The sequence below is a fragment of the Spinacia oleracea genome, chromosome 5 (genome assembly GCF_020520425.1).
Source record: "Spinacia oleracea cultivar Varoflay chromosome 5, BTI_SOV_V1, whole genome shotgun sequence".
Taxonomy (NCBI): domain Eukaryota; kingdom Viridiplantae; phylum Streptophyta; class Magnoliopsida; order Caryophyllales; family Amaranthaceae; genus Spinacia; species Spinacia oleracea.
In genome coordinates, this window is record NC_079491.1 from 76,302,582 (window position 1) to 76,318,669 (window position 16,088).

The 16,088-nt window shown below is 35.7% G+C and overlaps 1 long non-coding RNA gene across 2 annotated transcripts; it reads left to right on the forward strand.

Annotated features, from left to right (window-relative positions):
- The first annotated feature begins 1,635 nt into the window (after positions 1–1,635).
- LOC130460929 (uncharacterized) lies at positions 1,636–5,462 on the forward strand. Of its 2 annotated transcripts, none has more exons than XR_008921155.1 (5): positions 1,636–1,771; positions 3,038–3,395; positions 3,537–3,607; positions 3,711–3,806; positions 5,204–5,462. It is a non-coding gene; the product is annotated as an uncharacterized lncRNA (long non-coding RNA). The 2 variants fall into 2 exon arrangements; XR_008921156.1 differs by having other exon boundaries at positions 1,637–1,771; positions 3,249–3,395.
- The last annotated feature ends 10,626 nt before the right edge of the window (positions 5,463–16,088 follow it).

The following is a 16,088-nucleotide window of genomic DNA, read 5'->3' on the forward strand; positions in this document are numbered from 1 at the left end:
AAATACCTGGGACGTGTTCTTTCCTAATTCTTCGTGGATTAGAGTTCTACAATTCTATCTTTCCACGAACTCCTTTCTATAAATAGGGCCCTAAGTTCGACGTGAAAACAACAATAACACACAATTATTATTCTGAGTATTGACTCTAAACCCCTAAGCCTAAGCCTCACGCTGCAAAACTGATCACGCGTTCTGTCGCAATCGATCCAAACATCGAACAGAACGTATCCTGTCCCATAATTTGAGATTCGTTAAATAAAAGGAGAAATAGCAAAGTTAAAGTGGTTAGTTTTCTGAGAACCGTGACGCACCTCTCAAGGGTGCGTCGTAATGTGTCCCTTTTCCATGATTTAATTTCTTTCCTCGCCCTTTTATGAACTGTTAAACTAATTAAATCTGATTGTTCTATCACGCCTAATAAAGATAATATGTTGGGAAATTGGATTATCATGCTAGGTCCCTTAAAACAATCTAAATCAGATAATCGCGCTCGATCTAGTACTATATGTTGCATATTGTTAAAATCAACTCAGATTAGTTTAATAATTAACGCATGTCCCTTCAATTATTTATGCTGAGCTAGTAAGGATATCCTGCCTCTGGAGTTATCGAAGAGCGAGTACTCCTCTCGGTAGTTACAGTCCCCCGAACCCTCAATCTCTACCTTGCGGGTGTATGTTGAGAGATCCCCACACCAGGGATCACAAGGGAACCTACGGCCATCGTGGTCAAACATAATTGCACTCCCTTTATGTCACGATAACCGGGTTTTGTCAGTTTTTCTCATTGTCGTTAAAAACTGAATGGCGACTCCTATATTACTAGTCAATTGGGTGTAAACTCACAAGAAATCCAATTACACTTGATTTGACAAAAAGAAACGTCACACCCACGAGGGACAAGGTCACACATTAGCCTCGCGCTTTTTCGACCCCCTCACAACAGGGAGACCAAATCAAAACACTACTTGCACGTTTAAACAGAAATACGTGGGAGAGTTTTAAGGATCATGGAAAATCTTTTGCTTGAGAAACAAGGAGAATGAAAACAGAATCCTATGTTTACATTTATTAATTAAATTCATTTTATTTATTAACAAAGATTTTACAACTTAAAACTCTTTTATAATTACAGTTAACATATTTCAATTTAAAACGTACCAAAATACTTAGGTTCCTTTCGTTCCAAATTACGTATAAACAATATTAAATACTTACATAAATCCTAAACATAAAATCATATGTTGTAGTCTTCATGTTGCACCTTTAAAAGCTTCACTCGAAGACTTCCCAATTTGTTCCTTCTCTGGAACGTCGAGGATCTACATAATATATGAGGATCTCGCCTTAGGAACTCGCCTAATGATCTCGCCTTTGTAAACTTGCTTAATGATTATTTTCTTCAATGTAGTGTCTGGCATGGATCAATTACTTGCTTATATTCCACGTTGCTTAGTTTATCCAACTCATGATCTCCTTAACTTAGCATTATCCCTCTAAGGATCTCGAAACCTATTATGCAACCTAACTTAACCAATTGTCAGGAGTTTGTTTTGTCATCATCAAAACTTTAGGGTCAACAGAAACAAATAGAACCGCTCAGCGGCTGCGTTTCTCATTTCTTCCCTTCTTATCTTGTACTCATAACCTTTGGTTCTCACTTTCAAGTCTCAAGACTCCTGATCATCGAAGCGGAGAAACTCAGTCACCCGAAACCCTTCACAAGGCGGCGCTTCCCTTGTCATGGAAGGAGTGCGAAATCGAGTTTGAAGGTATAGTTCTCTATCTATTTGCGAAATTTGGGTCTTTTTTAATTAATTATGCGTTTTTATAGTGGGGTTATTGTTAATTAATTTGGTAGAATTGGGTTTTGTGGGGAATCAGGTTTGTATTCAATTACGATTGATTGATTATTAGTTTTAGGGTTTCGTCCTCAAAATTACGATTGTATTCATTTTTCTGGTTTTTCATTTTGAGAATGGGCGGTTGAATTACTTAGAATCAACCTTCATTGTAGCGCACAAGAAGGCTAAGCTCGAAAATGGCGTCAAAGGAATATCTGTTTCTGTCGATATATACAACTGTGAATTTTTGTATACTATCCTTTTCTCTCTCCTAATTTTGCGGTTTCGAATCTTATTTTCATTTGAAGTTTTGAAATTCAATGCTCCTGTGCTTGATTTTGGTTGCATACTGATTTGGAGTCAATTATGTTGGAATTGAAATTTGATTACAATTTCGTTGTTTAATCTTGGATTTTGTGCACTTGATTAATTTTTTGAGTTTGCGAATTGATTGAGAAATAGAATAAATGTTTGATAATCGAAAAATTAAACTGATTTTACACGAAGTAGTTACTATTTAAAGTACTACCGTAGTGAAAAACTAGAATCATTTCCCTGGAAAAAACATATTGAAGATTAAAGTTCTCTAGTGTGTATGTCCAATTTTCTATTTTACTCCAAATACATGTCCTGTAGTTTTGATAATGTGATTGCCATTGACAAAAAAATCACATTTCTGTTAGACCTCATTAATGAAATAGCAGTAAAGTGTACTAGTGATAACCAAATATCGCATTGCTCTTGTGCCTCGTGATCGAAACAGGTAGCAATGAGTATAAGGAACAAAATCACATTTCATTAATGAGTATGAGTATAAGGAATGAGTATAAGGAACAAAATCACATTTCAATTCCATTTGATCTCATGAATGAAATTGGAGTCATGAGTACAAGTAATGACCGAAAATCATATTTCAAAAACCCCATAAGGCCATATGTAACTATTTCATAATTTTATTGATATTACCTAAACTAGTCCAAGGAACTTAATGAGTATTGCAGCTGTTTTTGGCATGAATGGATGAAGCCTTGACATATTCTAGAATTGACGTTTGGATTGGCTACTTTCAGTTGTTCTTACACTATAGTCCAAGGGATATTTGATGCATTAAGTTCCAGTTCACGTCAATTTTGTTATGCCTAATAAAATGATATCAATTGACTTTCGCAATGGTGCTATTATTTTTATGTACAGAATGTCCCTCGGTCTTACAGTATATGAGATTTGGAAGGAAAGGAACCAATGGAGATTCCATAAATGTTTTCAGACTTGTCATTAGATTTTGCGAACTATTCAGATCAGCGCTCATATCAGAATTTTACAGAAGGAAAAACTGCAGACTTTCTATACTCGTTAATATTTTATGTAATGTTAGTGCTGCTGGTGTGCTTGTTACTGTGTGCAGTTTGGTTTCTCTTCTAGTGTGTGCCTCTGTTCTGCTAGCTACTGGTGTCTGCAGGGTACTGCTTTGGGGGGAGGCCTGTTGGCTTGCTGATGTTGTCTATGCAGGCTGCAGATCTGTTGTACAGCTGCTTGTTTCTGCTAGGTTCAGGTTAGGTGCATCTTCTCTGCACAGGATGGGTGCTGCTGCTTATGTTGTTACGCTTCTTTGCACAGGCTGGGTGTTTCTTTGTCCTTCTACTTCTGTTCTATTGCAGTTGATGTTATGTGTTTGTTTTGGTTTGTTTTGCAGGATGTGATGCCTTTTTTTGTAGTGTTTCTGGTGTTTCTTTGTTTGGTACTGCTTGTATTCTCTAGCTTGTGGTAATAACATTTCTATTTACAAAAAAAATAAAACAGGTGCTATTTTCTGGCTACCTAGCTATTAGATGTCTAACATGTGTTTATATTTGGTTAACGTATTCAGAATTGTGTATGACGTAAGCCTGCCGACAAGTTGGCCAACGGATTCATTGGATGTTGTACGTGGCAACTTTTCAAGATCATGGGACATCCTTGATGTGTGAGTATTTATTTATTAGCAGTTGTAACTATATTTTCTCCATGGAAGTTCCTTAGTTGTGAATCTGTAAACTGATAATTGTAATTCACAATTGAGGAAGTCAAAGATCATAAAGCAGAGAGAGAAAGGGGTTGGAGAACTGATTTGAGTTCCATAATAACCACTAGCAAATATCTAGAGAAGCGATGATGTTAGGAAATCATGGTATATGTTTTCTTACTGAAAGAGGTTGTTCTATTGGACCAAAGTAACTATGTTGTCAAAATCAGAAGCACTTATAAAGTTATAATAGACTTTGCTGCAGCATGGTACTATTTGTAGCAAACTGCAGATTCTTGACCTTAGCCTCTTCCTTTTCTTGAGGCCATAGCCTGCTAATTCTAGTACTAGTGTGTCGATCTGTCCCATAACTCTCTTGCAGGACTAATCCCTGCAGTGGTATGGCATTGCCGCCAGATAACCTTGCTATTCTCTCATACATAATTTTTTGTTGAAAACTTTCTACGATGTTCCGCATATTACATTTAAACATCATGCGAGGAAGTCCATATAAATCACTGTCATATACTCCCTCCGTCCTAGATTAGTTGTTACACTTAGCTTTGCACAAAGTTTTAGGTGATAAGTGGTTGTTTGGTTATCAATTGTTATTTTATTGAAAAAGTAGATGTGATAGGAGTTAGTGGGGTATTTTTTTGAATTGAATGAGAGAGGGTGTGGGGACCAAAAAAGTTTTAGTGGGAAGAGAGAGACAATATAATAATTGTGGAGTCATTCCTAATTTAGAAGTGTAACAACTAATCTGGGACGGACGAAAAAGGAAAGTGTAACAACTAATTTGGGACGGAGGGAGTAATATCTAATATCTTCTGCACATATCCAGATATCCTCTTACATACCAAAAGCTTTAACTGAACAGAACATCTAATGCACAAATACAAGTTAGCAAATTTTTTCACAACAGGTAGAATCATACATGTTTTTCATATTAACAACAACGATGCCATTGATAATGCAATATACAGAAAAATACAAACACATCAATGTTCTATAGTTGAAGAACTCCGTAATATTCTGCCTGTGAAGAACTTGAGACCTTACCTCACTGTATGCTTTGAGTTTAGAAACTCGCTTCTCTACCATCTTTTCTTGTGCTTCCATGAGTTACAATTAGGGTAGATGTGTTGTTTCTTTACTCCACATTTGTCAACTATATTGGATATACTCTTATATGTTTGAAAATGTAAATCTAAGTGGAGTTTTCCTTTCTTATATGGAACTTATGTAGACGAAACTTTTGTAAGTTTATTTTTCAATATAATTCTTAAGGTAATGCTAATTCTTTCTTTCTTAACTTTTTCCTTTCTTATATCCCGTTATTTTTCAATACTTTTCAGATTTCTGATTTCCAAGTTATAACAAAGAGCAGATTGACGAAGTAAGAACTCAATGGGTGCGCCATGTTGTTTAACAACTGTATATTAGCTCGGTTACGTTGAAGGAACCAATAATTGTACAACTCTATTAATTAATGTATGTTGCGTAGCTTAATGTTTGTGTTCTTATTTTAGAACATCCATATGTAATTGATTTTATTAGGTTGACAATTGAAAATTCTTTATATTGAGGCTTGAAAATTAATATACGATTATTTATACTCTTCAATATATGGTGTTATTTTAAAATATGTATAATCATTTTTTGGTATAAAATGAAATATACTTCGGCTAGCAAATCATAAAATAATAAAAAAAAATATCACTTTAATAGCTCTTTATATACCTCTGCTATTATAAAATAATTTAAAGTAGGCGGAAAAATCTTTAATAACACACCTTTAATAGCGCCTATAATGTTCTATAAAATAAACATTTTATTTATTCTAATAATACTTTTGATAGAGCTTTTGAAAAGAGCTATTAAATGTAACTTTTACTTTAAGAACCGCTGTAAAAGGCAAAAATAAGCGCTACTGAAAGAATTTTCTGGCATAGTGGGCGTGCGGTGGAGGATGGCGGCGACGCAACAAGGGGTGGTGTAGAGGCGACATCGACCCGGTAGTGGTGGTTGGCATTCGCGAGAGGAAAGAAAAGAGGAGGAGTGCGCCGGCTGGATTGGGGCGCGGCGCGGTGGAGCACGACGGACGTGGTTGGTTGTGCTCAGTGGTGGCTGTCGTGGAAAGGGATGAGAAGAAGAGGAAAAAGAAGCGTGAAAGAGGAAGAGAGGAAAAGAAAATTACGTGAAAGAGAGGGGGAGCAAAAGAAATAACGTGACTTTTTGTGAGTGAGGGAGGAGAAAGAAAATAGTTGTGTGGGTTATTTTTGGGGTTTAGGGGGTTTATGTACTTTATGGGCTTTAATAATTAGGCTAGGATTAGAAATCCTTTTCCAATTTGAGAATGTTTCCACATCCAAAAGTATTTATGTTTTTTAAATCTTTTTAAAGTATGATTCTAGTAATTATTTGAGTTGCATAAATCATTAAAATACTTAAAATATATTTAAATAAAATTAAATATACATTATATATATATATATATATATATTAATAAAATTCATAAATTTCATTTAAATATAAATAACTATATGTTAAATATACATTATATATATATATATATATATATATATATTAATAAAATTCATAAATTTCATTTAAATATAAATAACTATATGTTAAATTATATTAATAAATTTTATAAATTTATGGGGGATTACACCCAATTTCAATTACCACAATCATCCCTGGATCTATTTCTCTCTCATGGACCAGCTCGAGCGTGGCTGATAGGCTTTTTCCGTGTCGTTGAATCGGAGTCCACCTATCAAACAATATTTGTAAGATCCTAAACCGACACACTATATGAATTATAGTGGTAAGCTAAGGTATCGTCCCAAGAGAACGGTTCGTTTTGAGTCTATGCACCAAGCTAGTTTAGAAAGCTAATTCAAAGTATGTGTCACAACTAAGGAAATCAAGCTAATTAGGTAAAAATTATGGAAGGAGTTAGGGTATCGGGGATCAACTTGGGTTCATTGGGGAAAACAAGATGCAATGAAAGCATGATAATGTAAGGATATGCACTTAAGGAAGCAACCAATAATTATGGTCCGGCACCCCTCTCGATTAGCGAACCTTGCCAATTCTAACTCTAATGATACGCTTTCGCGTCACCTTAGAACTAGGATGGGAATCTAAATCAACTAGCCACTTCAAATTCATCCATATACTCTCAATTTGTTGACAAGTCCATGAAGAAAGTGAAGGAAATAATGCCCTTGGTCCAAGTATGCATTCTATGTTAAGTCTAATAAATGCGGTTCAGTATTAATTAACAAGTTAATAATTCAGTGAGATCAAGTGAGCTGAATGCCTAGCTAGAGGCCGCTTCAGTTCAAGTGGAATTAATGATATTAATCCACAGCTTACTCTTGACTGAACCCGTAGGGTCACACAAATAGTACGTAAACGGATCAAGTATTTAATGGCATTAAATACTCCATCTATGAATATTCGCAACCGACGGATCTTGGTTTCAGTGGGAGCTAAGATCGTCACAGGCAAGAAATGAATACTCCGGAAACGATGATATTGCCGGAAACGGAAATATGGATCGTATCGGAAATATGAATATTATCCAAGTCGTAGATGTTGCCGGAAACGGAAACATGGTACGTATCGGAAAATATTATTGGAAATGGAAATATTACCAGAATCGGAAATATTACCGGAAACGGAAATATTGTCAGAATCGGAAATATTGCCGGAATCGGAAAATAATTCCGGAAACGGAAATATTAAAATATTTGTTCGAAACGGAAATTAATTCCGGAATCGGAAATGTTAAATATTGTTCGTATCGGAAATAGATTCCGGAAATGGAAATTTAATCGGAAGCGTATCGTACGAATTAGCATCGGACGAGGCTTGCCGGACGAAGGCCCAGCACGAAGCCGGGGCCATCGCCCAGCAAGCATGCGCGCCACAAAGCCCAGCCAAGGCAGCGGCCAGGCCTACCGCAAGGCAGGCCCAGCGCGCGCCAAGAGGCCACGGCTGCGTGGGCCGTGCTGCGCGGGCTGCTGCTCGCACGCATGGGCAGCCCTTGTGGCTGCCGTGTGTGTGTGAGTTTGTGCTCATGCATGATTCCTGAATCTGCAAGAGTCAGTGTATGATTAAATGTCTATTCCTAATTGGATAAATTAATTAAATAGAATTCATGTAGGATTCTAATTCTAATTAATTCGCATCCTACTAGGATTACGATTCCTTTTCCATAACTCTATAAATAAAGGCCTAGGGGTCATAATTTATACACAAGTTTCAAAGTATTCAAAGGTGAGTTTTTGAGAGAAAATTAAAACACATCTTGCTCATAAAAGTGCCGAATTTTCTAGTACCTTAAGGGCGATTCTAGTTGGTCAATCTTAAGGCGGATCCGGACGTGCTGTGGACTATCTACGGAGGGACGACACTTGGAGTCCTAAAAGACTTGTTCTTGTTCGGTTCGGGCGCAGCTAGGGAAGGCACGCAACAAAGAGTATGCATCTAATTATGCTATATGATTATGTGTAAATAATATGTTTCCTGGGTTAATGGTTGTTTCCGCATGATCTATGTAAATGTCATATGTATCATAACCTAACAGTGGTATCACGAGCCCCTTATTATTTTCATAATCTAAATTGCATGAACATGGTTAAATATTACAAATTTGCAAGAATTAAAAGGGGTGATTAATTTTCGTAATTGTTAATTAATTGCAAATTGCGTTTATTTAATTATATGTACGCAGTTTTTCGGCAGTTTCTTCATTACTCATCCGAATTGAGTGATTTTTGTGTCAATTCCGCATGTAAAAGGCATTCTAAAATTTTGACAAAAATAGTTTTTTTCTGCCGAACCCAGAATTCTCAAATTCGAAGCCTAACTATGACTTTTCGAAGGTTTTAGTTTTTCGAATGCAAAATTTCGTAAATTTAAGATGTTAAATTAAATATTTGCGATTCCTGTTGATAAATCTTGAATTTTTGATTGACCTACTGCATATGTTTAACAAGTTTGAATGCCTAGTCTTGTTAATTATGCAATCTAATTTGTAATTATGATTAATTTGTTGAAAATTAGAATAATTTAGAATTAATTTGATTTTCATAATTAATTATAATTTAATTAGAAACCTATGATTAAAAACCACCATAAAAATTGTAAATTTACGATAAATTTTAAATTTTTATGACCTAGACCTGAATCCATAACAATCGGAAATCAATTGGATAATAAATTTCCGATTTTTCGCCCTAAAATTATGAAATTAATAATATTTATTAATTTGTCATTAATTTTAAATATAAATTAAATTTTTATGCGATTCGTTCAAATAACTTGCACGCACGAAGCAATGGACGCTTCGTGTTACCCTTAAGGGGTGTTGTATAATGCGGGCATGCGACGACGAGCAAGGGAGCTCGTCGCCCGTGCGGCACGAATGCAATGAGCAAGGGCGTAGTGCACGAGCGCAAGGCAGCAGCCCTGCCTTGTGTCGTGTGCCACGAGCAATGAACGTATGGGCATGGGCGAGGGGCGAGCCAAGGCAGTCGCGTGTGGGCAGCAAGCGAGCTGCGCCACAACGCGCGCTGCCTCGCACAAGTGCGCGCAGCCTCGCGCGCAGCGAGCGCAAGCTCGCGTGCCACGAGCGCTGCGCACAGCATCACTCGCGCGCACAGCGCGCGATGTCGCCCGCCCAGCGAGCGATGTCGCGCACCAGCGAGCGATGGCTCGCGCGCGCGCAGCGAGCGATCTCGCGCGCCAGCGAGCGATCTCGCGCCCCAGCGAGCGATGGCTCGCGCGCGCAGCGAGCGAGCTTGCGCGCCCAGCGAGCGATCTCGCGCGCCAGCGAGCGATGTCGCGCGCGCGCGCGCTGCGAGCGATAGCTCGCGTGCGATGGGCGCTATGCGGAGGCTTGCGTTGGGACAGCAGCAGCTATGCTACGAGCGCATGGGCTGCGCGCACATGGCCAGCAATGGCTGTGTGCGTACGGCCCATGGGCGTGCAACGCGTAGGGTGTTTGCGTTACGATTAGATCGTTTTAAATGTTTAATTTGAAAATTTCAGTTCACGTAATTTTAATTAATTTTAAAATTAATAATTTGAATTAATTTCTTGGATTTTAATTTTGAATATTATAATTATAATAAATGGAATTTATTCTAATTATTTTACTAAAATTAAAATCATGAATTAATTTAAATGCGACTGAAATTAAATTAAATTTTTGGATTCAATTATAAATTTATATGAGCTTTAAATTTTAATTAAATTTGTATGTTTCCGGTTAGACTAGAAATACAATTTTATGTTTAAAATTAGTAAAGCATATGAATTTATTGGTTTGAGTGGGAGCGCTTTTTAGTCATAAACTCTTGATTAGGTCTACAAATCCTTAAGGTTAAAACAACTCGATTAGAATTAATAAGGACTGAATAATTGGTAGATTATTGGTGCCCTTGATTAATTGCTGCAAATGTTTACGTGATGCATAATGTGTTTTACTAACCAGCTATGTGGGCCATTCATGATAATGAATGGGTGAATGGTATATATTGTATATGTACTGTTTTGCAGGTTATGAAGTGACTAGTATGGCCCAAATAGGATAGAAAATATGGTCTGCGTACCATTAATTTGAATGTAATTGGTCTAAAGTACCAAAGTTATTTTTCAATTCAAATATGGTCTGCGAACCATCAAATAGTTGTAATTAGTTATAGCTTATCCTATTTGAAGAAAATGGTGCCTCCCACGGAGATTTTCAAGACGGACTTTGAAGTCAAAGCTTCAAGATGAAGTCGGGCCATACTAGATCACAAATATCTTATGCATGTTTTAAGTTATTTATTGCTTTTAAATATGTCTTAAAATGCATGAGATCAAAAGCTTGATTATGTTGCATGATTAAGGATTTTAGTTCACTTAAAATCTAACCAACATAATAAGAGCCTTAAGTTCCAAACTTAAAAATTGAGTTAAAAGGTGCCATGCCAAAATATACACTTGCTTGGATATCCTTTACATCAATCTAGTAATAGTTTTCGCTCAGCGAGGTGTTACTTATTGGTCCTAAAGGGGCAAGGTACACAAATAATTGTGAGTACATGTTAGTTTTGGTGAAACTCAACGATATAAGTAAGGAGTCCTTTTATGTCGTGGCAAATTCGATAGGTTTACCTAATAAGTTCTTAGACGTACCTATCAACCAAGAATAGTTTCTAGACTATTAGCAAAAGGCTTTTGCTTACCTAAGATGTTCTAGGATTAAGTCGACAAACTGTGCTTAGTTCTTCAATGATTTTAGGATCTTGGAATCATTTTATTCACACCTGCCGGAACAATAAAATCGAATAAAATGCTAATAACTTGTTTGAATTGCATGGTTGCTTTAATTTCAAGTTATTATTCATGATAAATGTTTAGACTTTGCATGCTTCAATGTATGTTTTAATTATTGTTTATAATTAAATATCTTGCACTGCAATAAATCCTTTTAGAAAGGTAACAGTAAATTTCCTCGATTGGTAGTGAATCCAAGAACGATTCACGGAAATGAGAGAAAGTGAGCAATTTAAAATGTACGTTTCTTATATCGACTTTTATGGTTGTTTTCGAGTATCAAAGTCGAATGGCAAACCGATTGGTGCTTGTGAATTCAAAATACAATGTGGTTTTGAGATCATAAAGCATTGAGTTTAAACGCTCAGCTTTACCAATGGTTAACAACCTAAAATCCTTTTTCCATTTAATTCTCGAATGAGTCTAGTTCCTAGACATTCGAATAGATCGATGCTTAGAGAACTTTAGAAGCTTCTGGTAAGATCATCTAGTTGAAACAGAATATTCAACATAAATTAAAATGGTAAAGAACCTTGTTGGTGACATTGGACATGTCTAACAAAGTATAAAAGTCAACACTAAAGAATTCAATTCTTAAGACTATAAGAAAGGGTACAAGAAATAGGAAAACGAGGAACAAATAAAAGGAATTTACGATTCCGTTTCTACCTATAAATTTATGTTTAAAGAGAAGTGACCTAGCAATCAAACTTCCTAGGTATCATATACCGCTTGAGGTTCTTACTTCGGTAATAACTCAAATAATGGAAGCTAGGATACACTAATGACCTACAAGTGGGAAATGAAGCATGGCAATGCTACATTAGTTGTAGGGTCATCTAGTTTGTTTTAAGTCCTTTCAAAGGCTGGAACTTAATGGCTATTTTGTTCCATAATCAGCATACCTAAATTTCTGCTTCAAACACAGAAAGACTCACATTCAGAAGAACAAAAACAATGCTTGTTTGTTTGTTTATTTGAATGAAATGGTCAATTACTGGTTGAGTCAATATGCTTGATTAAAACAAACAACTCTTTAAAGAACTTTACTAGGTTCAAATCAAACCCTTGATTTGAGTTCCATTAAATCTTTGGCATTGTTGCTTAGACCATATCAACAAGTTAACATTCATAAGCTCTATTTTGATGGACTTTTGAAAGTTGGTTGATTTCTAGATCAACTTAAGACAAGCTAGTCTTACTTGTTGAAAGTAACAAAGAATATGAACTATTGTTAGAACGCCTAGACGATAGAGTTCAAAGCTAAAGAAAGGTTTTATGACTTTATTATTTCACATGGATTTGAGTGAATATAGGTTTATTTACTCAAATGTGATATAAGTTGAATCTGTTTGGCTAGTTCAAAGATTCAGAAGTATAAAATCCACTCGGCAAGAAATCATAAAGATCTAGGTTAGATCATGTTGATGATTACTTGAGACCAAATATGATCATCAATGATTGTGTGTTGTAATTTCACAATCTAGCTCCATAAGATATGGCATATCTACGTTGGAATGATCGAAGTCAATTAGTACTTGATTCGATCAATGATGAATCATAAAGACTTTTCCTATAATTTCTAAAACAAAATGCTCAACTACCACCAAACTAAACCAAATTCGTCAAAGCTATTGAAAAGTAATTTCAGGATATCTTTTCAATTATATATATCTAAAGAGTTGCTAAACTCAGTGGGAGCTTAGTGTTTGTTATTCAACAAACTAAGGCCCAAGTCTAGATATATGTTTCATTGTGATTTATTCAAATGAGACACAAGGGTATTGTTTCTACCACGAAATTTTGAGAACATAATGTTTGTTTGCTCGAAATAATGTCCTTTTGGAGATTCGTTTCCAAAATAGACCTCGAAAGTTTTCGAGGCGAACAACAAACATAAACGGACATTCCGGAGGCTTTTCGAAGTGCTTCAGAAAATCCGAACTTATTCTGAAAGGACTTTAGAAGTAGCTTTTAAAGAATAGACATCTCTTAGAAGACTTTACAAGTGCTTCAAGGAGAATAGAATATTCAAAGGACTCTCAAAGTGCTTGTTGATATTCTATTGTTTGATGTTCTATACCCAAGTAGGCATAGAGTTCAAGTCACTGGAACTATGAGATTCTTCTATTAGATAGTAAGGAAACATAGAGTTCTGGTCAATGAAACTATGAGATTCTTCTATTCGATAGTGAAGAAACCTACAACTTGCAGTCAAACTATTATCATGTAGATTAATGAGTTTATGACTTGTAAGAAAGCTATGACGAAACCTAGATTCCCTAAAATGGTTAGAGGCCATATATAGACTCAAATGTTTTAAATGGTTAGAGGCCATAAAACATACTTAATGTTTTGATGACAAAATTGAAATTTTGTTGATTTGCAAGAATAGTTTCACACCTATTGGTTGCAAGTTTGTTTTAAGGATAAAAACCATCAAACATGGAATTGTGTTCACACACAAAGCTAGATTAGTTGCTAAAGGTTACAAGCAAATTCATGGCATGGATTGTGTTGAAACCTCATGCAAAATCGTAATGCTTAAATCTATAATTCAAGCAATGATTGCATATTGGTACATATGGCAATTGGATGACAAAACGTATTCCTCAATCAAATGTTGGAATAAACTATGTACATGGTATGTCATAGGATTTGTGGATCCAAATAAATGCTTGAAAAGGAAAGCTAGCTTATGAAATCTAAGTACAGATTTAAGCAAGCAATTGGGAATTAGAAATGTATTTTAGTGAAGCTAATAAGTATTTTAGTTTCATAAAATGTACATGATTCTTATAGATATATAAGAAGTTTAGTGGGAGTACTTAAAACTTAATTGGTCCTATATGTATTACACACATATCTCTCTATTGTGAAATAACATTCAAATGCTAATGACTTAGATTTGAAATAATTCATCAATGATGGACCATGGCGAAACTTAGTACATACTGGGTATTAAGATCTATTTACAAAAATCTTATGATATTGTTTTGGATTAAGTAATGGCATTTACTAAATCAAACACGAAAGTCTCCATTGGAGATATTCGACCCATGTGAATAAATCTAAGTAAAGGATGTTTGAACTATGTATAAGCATTTACTAAGTTAAACATCAAAGGATCTAATTAAGATTCTTAACCTATATTATATGTCAAAAGAATTTAGCTGGATTTAGTATCTACTGAAACTAGATAAGCTAAAGTTACATGAATAGAATTCAATTGGGAATTATTCTCCAAAAGAATTTATCATGTATGATATAATATGAGGATCGCCAAAAACGTATCGTATGACTTTAGGCATGACGAACATATACCAGTCTCTATTGATCTAAGTGAAGATCAACTAGATTGAGATCAAGAATACTTATGGTACTTGAAAAGGTACATAGGAATAGTTCTTGATTCAAGGAAATAAAGATATGCTAAATATTGATGCTACACGCATAAACACTGGCAAAGGATCAAGCAAGACCCTTTGGAGTTAACCATTGATAAGGACGAGCTATAGAGCATCGTGTTTTAAAATGGCAACATGGATTGGAGACCATGAGTTGTTGCGTGGGAAATTAAAATAATAATTTCTATGTTCTAAGATATAGTTGAAGAGTCTTCCACATATCTATGAACTGCTTGGATAGGTAAATCCAAACAAAGCATCACTAGCAACCTATACAGTTGAAGTAAAAGTGATTATTGCCTAAGAAGCAATAAAACAGGGTTGTTTAAAGTTCTTCACTGAACTTGGGTAGATCACCTATCTGCTGGCTTGATGGTTCTTCATCGAAAAATGCGTAGAACCACTCTTGGAGCAAGAAAAACGTCTGCTAACTTGATGGTTCTTCATTGCAAAATGAGTAAAACCACCATCGAAGTAAGAAAGACTAGATCACATAATAAACAAACTCGAAAAGATCTTATCATCATATCTCGAAGAACATTCGATAGAAAAGGATGTTAAGATTGGCAAAGCATGATAACTAAACCTATGCAACAAGTGAGAAACAACACTCACATTGTAGCACTGGAAATCAAGCATAGCTTTGAATTCCATGAACTGTTTTAAAGATGGGTTTGAGGCCCATGGTTATAAAACATTGGGGTTAAACATTTATCATATATGAAATGTGTTTTCATATTCCATTTAATCTTGGTTTAGTATTAAATGATGAGTCCCTTCAATTTGACAATATATTCAAGATAGACTGTCAGGACCAGTCCTGTGACTAAGAAATGTCTATCAAGTGAACTTGAATGTCAAAAGTTGAAAATGGTCCCTAGTCGGAGTTTTCTATAAAATTGGACGCATAGAAAACGTTAGACGACTAGAATGCAAGATGACTAGTAGTTCTGTTTCTTGAACTATGTGGACATGGCAATGTCATAATCATTTGCATAGATACTTACTTTGGGAAGACTAGTATCGGACAAGACCTATGAAACTTTACTGTAAGAGATGAAAGTCTGTCATCAGTAAATTTCATTAAATTATTAGACACTAAATCCTCAATACCTGAGTGATTTGAGATTACTTGTTTGAGAACTGGTTGCTTTGACGTTGACCAACCGTCGCACCGTAAAAGGAGGCTATAAAGGCAACGCTCAGGTAATCACCTATCAAACGAAGTCTAATCTCAAGATCGCAAGATTGGGATTGTCCTCCCATAAATCGGGATGAGATGCTTAAAAGTTGTACAAGGCCACTCGGAGAGCTAGAAACTGTGAAATGCATGGCCGTGCTCGGATGAATCATAGGCTATGATTATCTGTTTATTTGATCAGTTGAACTCTGAAACCGAGGAACACCTCTGGACATAATAAGGATGACAACTCTTACCTTATGTTCAAGAGCAAGCATCAAGCGACAAAGGAATTAGGAAATGCACACTTGT